Source organism: Leptinotarsa decemlineata, unplaced genomic scaffold (genome assembly GCF_025532065.1).
Source record: "Leptinotarsa decemlineata unplaced genomic scaffold, Ldec_3_MD MMD2_tig00003348_RagTag_RagTag, whole genome shotgun sequence".
Classification (NCBI taxonomy): Eukaryota; Metazoa; Arthropoda; class Insecta; order Coleoptera; family Chrysomelidae; genus Leptinotarsa; species Leptinotarsa decemlineata.
The window spans coordinates 2,144,984-2,160,224 of NW_027412588.1; the positions used below are offsets into that span (position 1 = coordinate 2,144,984).

The window sequence follows — 15,241 nt, forward strand, 5'->3', positions numbered from 1 at the left end:
TTCGGTGCGAAAAAAAATAGTTCCGTATATTCGGAACTGAATTACTCAGTAAAGTCAAATTTCTCACTTATCAAAAATAGTTTGTTGATGAAAAATCCATGATATATTTTTCGAAAGTATATCTATCGACCTGATTAAACATATTTGCGTACCATACGTTACTACGGTGCGAAAAAAAAATAGTTCCGTATATTCGGAACTGAATTACTCAATAAAGTCAATTCTCTCACTTATCAAAAACAGTTTTTTGATGAAAATTTCAGAATTGAACAGACAGGTGCACTGAAAATAAAAGATTGTTATTCATTAAGAAGATAACATTGACTATTTCAAATATTACCTGACCGGAACGTTGTATTTACCATTTTTGGCACGTTGGCCAAAACATAATTCTTGTTACGGTTGTTACGTTTCAATTTAGCACTAGATCAAACTGCTCTTATGTGACCTTTCAAAACACTACCTTACCTTTTAAGATTTTTATTCAAAGGATATTAACAATGTAATTGAGTTACAAGTAGATTTTATTCATTTAACATCATAGTAATGGGAATCTTCCGTTCCATAGAAAACCATACCTGAAATGTACAAGAATAAATGTATGCTCCCTGACTAGCTGCTTGCCCAGTACTTACGCATTCTCCTATTGCCAATCGACGTTGGAGATCCGAAATTTCTCGCTAGGTTGAAATAGTTGTTATTATTTGTTTCTCAGTTTTCTTCACCTATCATTTTTTCAGCCGTTGTCTGCCTTATTCCCTATACCTTTCCGAGAATATTTCTTGCATAGATTGTTATTCATCACTTCCAGAAGGTTTACTGACATATTAGAGCCATATCGCCTGAAAAACAATATTAGTTAGCTCTGGTTTCTGAATACTGTTTGATATTTTCGGTGAATATTCTGCATAAGATAAATGTTCAAATATTCGTACTGAATGGGAAAGATGTGACGACTTACCTTATATGTTTCTATTCCATCGCATAAATAAGGATTGGTAAATAGTTGAAAATAGGTTGGAGTGAATACTTTTGTAAACATTATAATATACAAGATCGGTTACTCAAGTTGTCAAGGGTTGTTTAAGGGTTGCATTGCTTTGAGAAGGAGTTTTGATGGGTCATGGACTTGTTGATATTGTCTCAAGTGGCTGTGGAGGAATTGATAGATTTATGATGTTGTGCACAGCGCCCCCTTGGTGCTTGTAGGGTAGGTTGGACGCACTGTGGCAACAACTGGTTAGCTGTCAGATGTGGCAGTCTCGGAGTATTCGGAAGTTGGCCTTCGATGAGCTTGGTTCGGAGTTCAAAGCGTACCATCAGACTGATTGTAGGATATATTTGGTTGTATTTGTGCCATCCTCGTCTCTAGATTCATAAGAAACAGAAGGCCCTCAGTCACTCATCAAGTCCCAGTAGGACTTCCGTGCAGAACACCGCATACGAAGAAACGTATAGAAAACCCCTTGGCCAGGGTAAGAATTTTACCATTAAATGTGTTTTTGATGAGTTTAGTAATTTCTGATTCCATCGTTATATCTCAAATAAATATTAGTATTGAAGAGAGGTTTCAACACTCATTCAATTTTCTTGATTTTTATGGATCATATGGTTATACAGGGCACCCAAAAATATACTCTTGTTATCTTGCTTCTTTGCTTAATGAAAATATACCAGGGGTATTGATTAGTCAAATAGTCCTATTGAATGGGGGTTGAATCTCACCTTGTTTTTATCTGATTCTGATTGAGAATTTTCTTCCGTAGGGTTTTTTTTCTTCTCCTTTCCTTTTTTTTTCTTCTTCTTAAGTTTTTTCATCTTTCTGGATCTTATTTGGTGATCCATTACTGGTCCAGCTTGTCGTGCCCTACAGGGTGATCTATCTTGGTGGTGCTACAGGGTGATCCATCTCCGCCGTACTACAGGGTGATCTATCTTGGTGGTGCTACAGGGTGATCCATTTCCGCCGTACTACAGGGTGATCCATCTCAGCAGTACTACAGGGTGATCCACTTCCGTCGAACCACGAGGTAGCCTAACAACATATACCGGGTGGCCCAAAAGGAGCACGCAAGTTATAATTGATTTAATTGAAAATTTGTGATATACTGAGATATTTGCATAATCGTTGCCCTTATGTTTATTGATACCTGTTTGATATAGTGTTTGTTATTTATACCTGATTGATATAGTGATGCATTTGTGAAACGGAAATTGAGGTATTTTCTTCCTTTCACGATTGCTGATTGACACCGATGCGCCTACGCCTGAGCTCACGCGACGCAAACGAGTTTGTCATACCATCCGATACTAGTATTTACGATTTCACCTACTCAATTTTCGTGGTAGTTTTACTCGACGTATTGTAGTTTTTTTGAGCGTCGTTACTACCGTAATTTATGGCTGATTGAATTCGTGGTTATATACACCGCGCTCGTGTATTGACATTTGAACATCGCGTAGTAGTGTGAATATTGCATTGTTGTCTTAGAAGCGTTGTTGGTTAATCCATGTAAGTTAGGATTACTGAATAAATCATATTGGGGATCTTTATCTTTTATTTCCAATATTAATTGGTAAGTTATTGATATTGTGAGTTACTTAGGGTATCTGGAGGATTAAATTTACCTGGCGCCCATTAAGATCTATTTGAAATTTGCTAAGTTGTTTAACCCACTCCCGTCTCCACTGTTTAGCTTAGCCGCGGATACCCATCTGTCTTATTTGTTACCGACAGATGATTTAGTCTCCTCTTGTGGTTTGTGAGGTGACATTTTTGGCGCCCAACGTGGGGCCGCGTTAAAACAACGTCTTCATAGTTCTTTTTTTATAAATTTGGAAATTTTTTTTTTTGATGAATTAGAATTTTTTTTTTTTTTTTATCATTTTTTTTTAATATTTTTTTTTGTGTCTCATTGGAATTGTTATCATGTCCCACAAAATGCTAGTGAACCGTTTGAGTCAAGATGAGCTCGTGTATGAGGTTAGGGTTAGAGAAATTGCTACAGGAACTGTTCAAGAGATGCGGCATTCTCTGACGATGGCAATCAAATTAGAGGAGAAGGGCACTTAAGTAAAAGCTTGTTTTTAAAGTTTTTTTTATCATTATTTTATTGAACTATAGTATTGATGTTTTTATATATACATGAAAACGTAAATTTGTGATTGTTGACATGTCCTTGTTCAATGTAACTGAAATATTGACGTTTTTGATAATGTATGTAATCTTTGTGCATTCTATTAATACCACTACGGAACATTGTTATTGGGAAAAAAAAACGGCTGTCGCCTTGGATTTATGAATTGAGGGACTCTGATGGTAATTCGAAGGGTTCCTGGCATGTGAAGGATTTAAAACCTTCATCTTCAGAAGACTGAATTCTTGAGAATTTGAGTGAAATTTACGGGGTAAATTTCTTCGAGAAAGGGGGGAGTTGTTACGTTTCAATTTAGCACTAGATCAAACTGCTCTTATGTGACCTTTCAAAACACTACCTTACCTTTTAAGATTTTTATTCAAAGGATATTAACAATGTAATTGAGTTACAAGTAGATTTTATTCATTTAACATCATAGTAATGGGAATCTTCCGTTCCATAGAAAACCATACCTGAAATGTACAAGAATAAATGTATGCTCCCTGACTAGCTGCTTGACCAGTACTTACGCATTCTCCTATTGCCAATCGACGTTGGAGATCCGAAATTCCTCGCTAGGTTGAAATAGTTGTTATTGTTTGTTTCTCAGTTTTCTTCACCTATCATTTTTTTAGCCGTTGTCTGCCTCATTCCCTATACCTTTCCGAGAATATTTCTTGCATAGATTGTTATTCATCACTTCCAGAAGGTTTACTGACATATTAGAGCCATATCGCCTGAAAAACAATATTAGTTAGCTCTGGTTTCTGAATACTGTTTGATATTTTCGGTAAATATTCTGCATAAGATGAATGTTCAAATATTCGTACTGAATGGGAAAGATGTGACGACTTACCTTATATGTTTCTATTCCATCGCATAAATAAGGATTGGTAAATAGTTGAAAATAGGTTGGAGTGAATACTTTTGTAAACATTATAATATACAAGGTTAAGAGACAGCTGTTGGTTGACATCTGCCAAACTTTCGTAGTGTCGTTCCGTCGACTTACACCGAACTAGTTCTACAGTTGTTCACGGGTGAGGGATTGATCGGTTACTCAAGTTGTCAAGGGTTGTTTAAGGGTTGCATTGCTTTGAGAAGGAGTTTTGATGGGTCATGGACTTGTTGATATTGTCTCAAGTGGCTGTGGAGGAATTGATAGATTTATGATGTTGTGCACAGCGCCCCCTTGGTGCTTGTAGGGTAGGTTGGACGCACTGTGGCAACAACTGGTTAGCTGTCAGATGTGGCAGTCTCGGAGTATTCGGAAGTTGGCCTTCGATGAGCTTGGTTCGGAGTTCAAAGCGTACCATCAGACTGATTGTAGGATATATTTGGTTGTATTTGTGCCATCCTTCACGGGGATTATTTCTACAAGTCAGGATTGTAAAGTGGAAGACTGATTGGTCATTTTGGTGTGGATATTTGCAGTCTGAAACTTAAGCTCTTTTGAGGATTTGTGGTGGTTACCGAACTCGTGCCAGGTGGAAGGATTTCCGAAATTAGGTATGTCTGAATCACTGTCGCATCTTTCATGTGGTCTTAGCTATGATATCACCTCTTCAATTCTACAACCTTTGTTTCTCGTCTCTAGATTCATAAGAAACAGAAGGCCCTCAGTCACTCATCAAGTCCCAGTAGGACTTCCGTGCAGAACACCGCACACGAAGAAACGTATAGAAAACCCCTTGGCCAGGGTAAGAATTTTACCCTTAAATGTGTTTTTGATGAGTTTATTAATTTCTGATTCCATCGTTATATCTCAAATGAATATTAGTATTGAAGAGAGGTTTCAACACTCATTCAATTTTCTTGATTTTTACGGATCATATGGTTATACAGGGCACCCAAAAATATACTCTTGTTATCTTGCTTCTTTGCTTAATGAAAATATACCAGGGGTATTGATTAGTCAAATAGTCCTATTGAATGGGGGTTGAATCTCATCTTGTTTTTATCTGATTCTGATTGAGAGTTTTCTTCCGTAGGGTTTTTCTTCTTTTTGTTTTCCTTTTTTTTTCTCTGTTTACCTTTTTTTTCCTGTTTTCCGGTTTTCTTGTTTTCCTGTTTTCCTTTTTTTTTTCTTCTTCTTAAGTTTCTTTATCTTTCTGGATCTTATTTGGTGATCCATTACTGGTCCAGCTTGTCGTGCCCTACAGGGTGATCTATCTTGGTGGTGCTACAGGGTGATCCATCTCCGCCGTACTACAGGGTGATCCACCGGTGCTACAGGGTGATCCATCTCCGTCGAACTACGGGGTAGCCTAACACCATATACCGGGTGGCCCAAAAGGAGCACGCAAGTTATAATTGATTTATTTGAAAATTTGTGCTATAGTGAGATATTTAAATAATTGTTTGCCCTTATGTTTATTGATACCTGTTGATATAGTGTTGTTTATCGTTTATTGATTAAGAGTTGTTTATTGATACCTGATTGATATAGATATTTGTGAAACGGAAATTGAGGTATATTCTTCCTTTCACGATTGCTGATTGACACCGATGCGCCTACGCCTGAGCTCACGCGACGCAAACGAGTTTGTCTTACCATCCGATACTAGTATTTACGATTTCACCTACTCAATTTTCGTGGTAGTTTTACTAGACGTATTGTAGTTTTTTTGAGCGTCGTTACTACCGTAATTTATGGCTGATTGAATTCGTGGTTATATACACCGCGCTCGTGTATTGACATTTGAACATCGCGTAGTAGTGTGAATATTGCATTGTTGTCTTAGAAGCGTTGTTGGTTAATCCATGTAAGTTAGGATTACCGAATAAATCATATTGGGGATCTTTCTCTTTTATTTCCAATATTAATTGGTAAGTTATTGATATTGTGAGTTACTTAGGGTATCTGGAGGATTAAATTTACCTGGCGCCCATTAAGATCTATTTGAAATTTGCTAAGTTGTTTAACCCACTCCCGTCTCCACTGTTTAGCTTAGCCGCGGATACCCATCTGTCTTATTTGTTACCGACAGATGATTTAGTCTCCTCTTGTGATTTGTGAGGTGACACGGTTGAGGTGGTATGCATGTATATAAATATATATATATATATATATATATATATATATATATATATATATATATATATATATATATATTTATATACATGCATATATATATATATATATATATATATATATATATATATTTATATACATGCATATATATATATATATATATATATATATATATATATATATATATATATATATATATATATATATATATATTTCAATATTAAATTCTACAAAAAGGATTTGAAGCTTTATATCTTCTATAAATTATCTGCGAGCGCTTTCGACAGCTGGTAGTACTGTCATCTTCTAGGCACCCTTCAAACTGCGCTTTATTCAATATTGAAATACTCAAAATGAAAGAAAATTAGTTACATCAATCAAAATATATATATATATATATATATATATATATATATATATATATATATATATATATATATATATATATATATATCTATATATATATATATATATATATATATATATATATATTATTGAATTTTACAAACAGGATTTGAAGCTTTATATCTTCTATTAATTATCTGCGAGCGCTTTCGACAGCTGGTCGTACTGTCATCTTCTAGGCACTCCTCAAACTGAACTTGTCATTCTGTCTTCTGCCTTTTTATATGGTCAGAATGTCTCAACTCAGGTATTTCAGGTACTTTAGGTGAATTTGCCTGTATTTGTACTGCATCAGGTACTCTTCTTTGTGTTAGATCTTCTCTAGGAATCTGTATGGTTTTGTTTAATATATTGAATGTGAAGTCTTGTTGTGTTTTGATTTGTACTTGTTCCTCGAAAAGTGATTTATGACTGTTGAATTTATGGATGTTTAAGTTTTCCCAAATGTCCATGCGGTTTCCCTTGTTGACTTGTTTCATGTGTTTTATGTTCTCTGGTGGGGGGAAATTATGTTTGTTTTGTATGGCGTGTATTGCGAGGTTTAATTTATATACTATTGGATTTCTGTATGCCTTTTTGTGCTCATTGTACCTTTGGATCAGTTTTTTCTTGGTTTGGCCGATCAGAAAAAACTGATCCAAAGGTACAATGAGCACAAAAGGCATACATAAATCCTATTTTTTTTCGCACCGAAAGAACGTATGGTACGCAATCTCTTTGAGCAAGTCGATAGAATTGAATTGAATTGAATTGAATAATTCACTTTAAAATATACGGAACTATTTTTTTCTCGCCGAAGGAACGTATGGTACGCAAATCTGTTTGAGCACGTCGATAGATAACTTTCGAAGAATATATTCTGAAGTTTTCATCAACAAACTACTTTTGATAAGTGAGAAATTTGATATTTTGTGGATGAGTCTTTCCTGGACATTCGGTATTGTTCAACGCAGAATATTTCAAATGACATACTTTCAAATGACATTGAATTTTCACCGAAAAACCAGTTTTTCAGTTCCCATACGCTACCTGTTTCGGTACAAATGAATTTTTCCTGAATAATATCATACTCTTATTTTACATGATTTTTGGTATTAATGCTTGTATAGGGACAGTTGGCTGATAGAATGAGTTTATGTAGAATGCTGACCCAATTGTTCGACATGTTTCAATAATATATCATGTTTTTAAAATAATAATATAGAAATACAGGTAAAATTACTAATATTTGCAATCTGGCAACACTGTTCGCAAATCTCATTCTAAACCCTGTTCGATTGTCCCTCGTCATGAACTGTAGATGAAAAGTTGTGGGTAACTTCATACCAATGATAAAGTGACCGATAATAAGCAACCAAGTATTTCTGCATCAGTTACCACTGTTCTACTTTCCGCTCTCCTACTTCGACAAGCTGAAGCAACATTTATTGACAAGGATAGCAATGAAGAACTTACAGAAATCAGTTGAGCCATTTTCGGAGATCCAGTTTCAGCAAAAGCATCATTTAACTCAAGAGTAATGTTTTCGAACAATCGCTTTCATATACTAACTATGTACAAACCGGCATGAAGGCACCTCATACTATCATTCTGATTGCATTCTTTCGATAATTGTTTCAGTGCTTGAATATATTCATCGATAGTTTCTTCAGCCTTCAGAATCCGTGATGCAAGGCGGTGGGTTTGACATTGACTTTGCCAAGTACACTAAGAGTAGATTCGAAGTCTTTGTACTAACTGATTATTCCGAAAATACCGGGATATATTTCTATGAATATAATAAACTAGAAATTGGCTTTGTTCAACAAAATTCAACATGACGTAATAATATGACAGATAATAACAACTATGATTGCTAGAATCAGTATAATTGCAGGATGGATTAAATATATATGATTTTCATCACAACACCCTATCTTAACATCGAAAAATCTGTGAAGGAAAAATAATACCGAAGAGGCTTCTCTTATGAAAACGCCATCCCCCTGAAAGACAACTCCAGACTTAGAAACTTCCAAGATAGCTAATGGAGATGATGTGCCAAAACACACACAAAAGTTACTATTAGGAAATTCCTCATATCAGAGTCTTTGGGATTTGCAAAAGCCCTGAAACTTGAAAACTACAAATAGATCCGACTGACGTAGAGTTTATTCATGAGCAAATCGTACCTATTCAAGAAAGGTAGTAGAAATTTTGCTACTTATTTGGGTAGGTATTCCAAAACTATATAAATTGATATTCATGAAAGTGTCTCCAGGAAATATCTTCAGTTCTGACATGAATGTTCATCTAGTGAAAACACATTTTCAACACAAGAACAAGAAACTACGGTCTCTCGGCACGCGTTTCGACAACCAAGTTAGCATCCCCAGGAGATCATTATGACTGTCATAATAATCTCCTGAGGGCGCTAACTTGGTTAGTGAAACGCACGTCGAGAGACCGTAATTTTTAGTTCTGGTGGTGGTAAAGTGTTTTCAATAGATTCATTTTACATCAGAGGTTCCAGTACGAACTGTCATGAATGTTCATGGTGATATACTTATATTAACAAAGGTCGCATATGAATATAATTAGAGACAACATGACCTTCAATCGAATAATTGAGAGATATATCGCAAAGTATTCCTACAGCTATTATCCAAAGTGAACTTGTTGCATAACCCTACTAAAGAGGTTAGTGATATGACTAAACTACCCTCACCGAAAAAATATATTCGGAATGAAATAAAAATTATGTTTATTGGGATCAATTGGAAAAGTGGGATGATCGTCTTCGATTAGTTAGGTGTTCGCGCATGTCTGGACAATAACGATAGAAGAATTACGTGAAGAAGGCATAATTCATTAAACTCATTCGTATTATATTCAGGATGTGATAGGGTGTGAAGGGTTTGCTCAGTTGCTCATAGACATTTCGCCAATGCATACAATTGACAAATTTGGTCTTAGCTAGGCTAACATTAGTAGGTCAATTGTTGGGAGATCTGGTGTTGCATTCATTGTCACACCACAGCGGGTATTTGACATTCAGAATAAGCGGCTGCAGAATGTCGGTGAAAGCGTTGACAGGAAGGTCTCGGTCACCAGAGGACATGTCGTTATTGCATTAGGAAAACCAGAATCCTAAGAATCCGTCGCATCAGTGATTTGCGATGCGAGAGCATACTTCTAATCAAGAAAACTGAACGGCAATTCACAATCCTATAATCCACACGCTATAATCCACGCTATAACCACTTCAGCTGAGTAATTCGATGAGCGAATTGATAAAGTAGGTTAACGAGTTAATACTTCGGATGAGTGAGTTGTTAAAGTTGAGCAGTCAACCACCGAAGCTCCACCTAAACACTGGAGGGCTGTACAGTCAGCCTCAGCCCCTCAGTTGGAACCGACAGACGTCGGTCATGATGAATGAGCTACACCAGACAGTGCGACGAAACTTACTCCGACGAAAGACAATAAATAATCAATGATTTTTCGGATTTGTAGCAAATTAATTGTATAGAAATGAAACATACGCTGAAGAAAATAAAGGTAATGGTTACATACTCATAGTGATCAACTGTTATTCGAAGTATGTATGCCCAATGCCGTTGAGAAATAAAACTGCAGATTCAGTTACTGTAGCTATGGCGGATGTGCTCAGAAATGCCAAACATGCTCGAAGATACCTTCAATCTGATCATGGCCCTGAGTTATATAATTCTTAATTCTGATCGCTAATGAGGGAGCATCATATCAACCATTATTCAACATTCAGTTCAGAGAAGGTTGCAAATGTGGAACGAGTTATCAGAACGCTGTAAAGTTGGCTTCGTAGAGTTTCCATTACAAGGTCATTATAAATGGTTAAATATTCTATCAACAATTATTCGGTTGTTTCAAAAGTTTGATTCATTTTCAAACTGTATAATCTCTTTGAATATCCATTAAATTCATTCGAAATAAGCGCCATTTGAATCAGTGCAATTAATCAACGTAACACGTGTAGATTAACTCCGTCAGCATAAATTTTGTGCTCGGAATTTGATGAAGTCGACGAAGGCGGTTTTTACCTAATTCTCATTGACGCCGGTCAACAGTATATGTATAATCTCGTTGTCTGTGTAATTGTGAAATAATTCGGGAATGATGGGGTGCAGTACAGTATGTGTACTCATAGGAAATACTATGGTGGATATAGTGGTGGACTATGGACTATCCTCCACGAGAATTGGTGATCGGGGGATGATCAAGAGGTTCTTCATCATCCGTCTCGTTGGGAAATAGGTCGCACATCACTGGTGGCTCATTATAATTCACTTCGTCATCATCTCATGTTGTCGAAATATCCGCCTCATCGCTTTCGGTAACGTGCAGTACCTGCAGTGTCCTATCAGATCATCCGCCAGGGTGTTCATAGTAATGAGGTTCGGTGGCGGAATCCACCGATAGATCAGTCGTTGGGCGACCTTCTGGGCTCCGAACACACATAGGGCTCAGTGGTGGGTTCCACTTCCTGCTGCCATTTTGAAAATAGCTGATCTACTGAATATTTCACCAGATACTCCCTATTTTTGGGAATTTGAGAAGGAATGTAAGGAGTTGGGAGGGAGTAAAACGAAATGTTCACAAGATGCGTGCACTTTTCATGATTTCTATCGATAATAACATATGAGCATGTGAGTTTGTAAGCTTTCAAGAAAGTACTCTCTGATTTGATATCCCAATTGGTATTTTTTGTGGAATAAAGGGATAGAAAGAAAGTGAACAATGCTTCAACTACGTACTGCCCTTTTGTCACCTCACAAACCACAAGAGGAGACTAAATCATCTGTCGGTAACAAATAAGACAGATGGGTATCCGCGGTTAAGCTAAACAGTGGAGACGGGAGTGGGTTAAACAAATTAGCAAATTTCAAATAGATCCTAATGGGCGCCAGATAAGTTTAATCCTCCAGATACCCTAAGTAACTCACAATATCAGTAACTTACCATTTAATATTGGAAATAAAAGATAAAGATCCCAATATGATTCATTCAGTAAACCTAACTTACATGGATTAACCGACAACGCTTCTAACACAACAATGAGATATTCACACTACTACGCGATGTTCAAATGTCAATTCAAGAGCGCGGTGTATATAACCACGAATTCAATCGGCCATAAATTACGGTAGTAACGACGCTCAAAAGAAAACTGCGATAAGTCAAGTAAAACTACCACGAAAATTGAGTAGGTGAAATCGTAAATACTAGTATCGGAAGGTAAGACAATCTCGTTTGCGTCGCGTGAGCTCAGGCGAAGGCGCATCAATGTCAACAAGCAATCGTGAAAGGAAGAAAATACCTCAATTTCCGTTTCACAAATGAATCACCATATCAATCAGGTATCAATAAACAACCACTATATCAAACATATATCAATGAACAGAAGAACAAACAATTATTTAAATAACTCAGTATATCACAAATATTCAACTAAATCAATTATTACTTGCGTGCTCCTTTTGGGCCACCCGGTATATGGTGTTAGGCTACCCCGTAGTTCGACGGAGGTGGATCACCCTGTAGTACGGCGGAGATGTGTAGGGCACAATAAGCTGGACCAGTAATGGAACACCAAATAAGACCCAAAAAAAATTAAACAAAAAAAAACCCTACGAAAGAAAATTCTCAATCAGAATCAGATAAAAACAAGGTGAGATTCAACCCCCATTCAATAGGGACTAGTTGACTAATCGATACCCCTGGTATATTTTCATTAAGCAAAGTAGCAAGATAACAAGAGTATATTTTTGGGTGCCCTGTATAGCCATATAACCCGTAAAAAATCAAGCAAATTGAATGAGTGTTGAAACCTCTCTTCGATACTAATATTAAACTCGAATGACAACGCTGGGATCAAAAATTACTAAAATCATTGAAAACACATTTAATGGTAAAATTCTTACCCTGTCCAAGGGGTTTTCTATACGTTTCTTCGTGTGCGGTGCTCTGCACGGAAGTCCTACTGGGACTTGATGAGTGATTAAGGGCCTTCTGTTTCTTATGAATCTAGGGACGAGAAACAAAGGTTGTAGAATTGAAGAGATGATATCATAGCTAACACCACATGAGAAATGCGATAGTAATTCAGACATACCTGATTTCGGAAATCCTTCCACTTGGCACAATAAGTTCGGTAACCACCACAAATCCTCAAAAGAGTTTGAGTTTCAGACTGCAAATATCCACACCACAATGACCAATCAGTCTTCCACTATACAATCCTAACTTGTAGAAATACTCCCCGTGAAGGATGGCACAAATACAACCATATATATCCTACAATCATTCTGATGGTACACTTGAACTCTCACCCAAGCTCATCGAAGGTCAACTCCGAAATCCGGGAGACTGCCACATCTGATAGCTAACCAGTTGTTGCCATAGTGTGTCCAATCTACACTACAAGCACCAAGGGGGCGCTGTGCACAACATCATAAATCTATCAATTCCTCCACAGTCACTCGAGACAATATCAACAAGTCCATAACCCATCAAAACTCCTTCTCAAAGCAATGCAACCCTAAAACAACCCATGACAATTCAAGTAACCGATCAATCCCTCACCCGTGAACAACTGTAGAACTAGTTCGGTGTAAGTCGTCGGAACGACACTACGAAAGTTCGGCAGATGTCAACCAACAGCTGTCTCTTAACCTTGTTATTGAATGTTCACAAAAATATTGACTCCAACCCATTTTCAACTATTTACCGATCCTTATTCATGCCATGGAATAGAAATATATAAGGTAAGTCGCCACATATTTCCCTTTCAGTACGAATATTTGAACATTCATATTATGCAGAATATTTACCGAAAATATCAAACAGTATTCAGAAACCCAGAGCTAACTAATATTGTTTTTCAGGCGATATGGCTCTAATATGTAGTAATCCTTCTGGAAGTGATGAATAACAATCTATGCAAGAAATATTCTTGGGAAGGTATAGAGAATAAGGCAGACAACGGCTGAAAAATGATAGGTTAAGTAAACTGAGAAACAAACAATAACAACTATTTCAACCCAGCGAGGAATTTCGGATCTCCAACGTCGATTGGCAACGTCGATTTGTTCATTCATGATCAATAACACTTCAGCAGACCTTCATTTCTCGCACGGAAACAATCAAAACGGAATATATAATACACAACCGATGACACTTCAGTACATTTCTATGTTTCATACTCTAGGCTCCTGCTCCAATAACGGCGATAGCCAATCAATGATATCCGTCTCTCAAACCCACTCCCTGACTCCAACATCTCAATTTACTTTCTCACCTCAGGGTAACAAGTGATAATCCAACTTTTGTATCCTTCAACAATGACGGCAGCCAATGACTTCCACTCCGTAGTCCACTTCGGAATGTTTGAAACCAACACCTTAATATACCCCTATAGCCCATTCCCCTCCCATACCTCACGGTAACCAATAATGGCGGCAGCCATCGATGTCCTACTCTAATGCCCACTCAAAAACATACATCCATCACTTTACCAATTGATTTTCCCGACACATCTCACGTAAACCTCTATCCAACACGACCCCCACAGGCTGATATCATATGGAGTTTTGAGCTCAGCCAGAAATCGTGAAGTAATCAGGGCAGTAGTCTAGAAACCTCATAGAATATCAAGACCCATAGACATACTACTCACTATCATGAAATCGTATGTGGTTTCCAGGTCAACAAAAATCGTAAAGCATTTCTAGTTCAGAGTTTTAGAAACCCCCCATAGGCTTTCAAACTGGTTAGAAGTCCCATACTACCAATATTTCCATATTATATATAATATGTACTATGGACAGTTTTGCATATATTTTAATTAAGTTGAGCTTTGTTTGAGTACAAAATTTTTCCATTATTCAAATAGCACGAATTTTTTCCTCATTTACTTTTCAATGGTCTGTGATCTGAGTAGTAGAGTGTTCACTTTGTAATAGGTAGATCTGAAATTCAATGCTCGGTGGAGTTCATTTTTACGATATTGTCCATGATTGTTCGTTGCATGGCATGGTTGCGTATCACATATATATATACTAAGGAGTGGTGACGTCAGTGAATCATTGGTTTAGTAATTCAATACTGCCCTTCTTTATGCATGTATTCAATGATGTAAAAATGACGCTGATCGCTGGTGCTTTTCTGTTACGTATACAAAAAAAACTGTTTACCGGGTCTTAGGGAAGGTGTTCATGAAAGAAATCCCATAAGAAATACGGCAAAAACTGCGATTTGTGTTAAAGTACCTAATTCATTTCCAAAAAATGAAGAATAACTCTGTTCGGAGGTTCAGTGTTGTATACTGCACCGAAAGACGTCGCTTACAAAAAAACAGGGGAAAAGCAAGCCTAATTGAGTAGACTTGAATTAATTATTAGCAAACATCGTGAAGTAACTTGTTTTCAAATCAATTGAAATTTTCTCTGAATATCGACATTTGAAGGGAAGTCTCTATGTTCTCGTATCAACTAAAATATTGAGAAAGCTTTCATTGAATTATTCCATTTTTTTCGCAAAATATTCAAAAGTGAAAAAAATGAAATTGAAAGCTATACATGAAAATATATTGCCATAAACTACCCAAACTCTCAAGTTAACAATTAGAATTACTATCATACTACTT

At 36.7% G+C, this 15,241-nt stretch overlaps 2 long non-coding RNA genes across 2 annotated transcripts; both read right to left on the minus strand.

Annotated features, from left to right (window-relative positions):
• Positions 1-469: 469 nt before the first annotated feature.
• Positions 470-1,049, minus strand: LOC141483440 (uncharacterized). The gene is made up of 3 exons (XR_012466088.1): positions 962-1,049; positions 636-842; positions 470-578 (listed from the first exon to the last, which is right to left on the minus strand). It is a non-coding gene; the product is annotated as an uncharacterized lncRNA (long non-coding RNA).
• A 2,452-nt stretch (positions 1,050-3,501) lies between these two features.
• LOC141483442 (uncharacterized) lies at positions 3,502-3,772 on the minus strand. Its single transcript, XR_012466089.1, has 2 exons — positions 3,668-3,772; positions 3,502-3,610 (listed from the first exon to the last, which is right to left on the minus strand). It is a non-coding gene; the product is annotated as an uncharacterized lncRNA (long non-coding RNA).
• Positions 3,773-15,241: the final 11,469 nt, after the last annotated feature.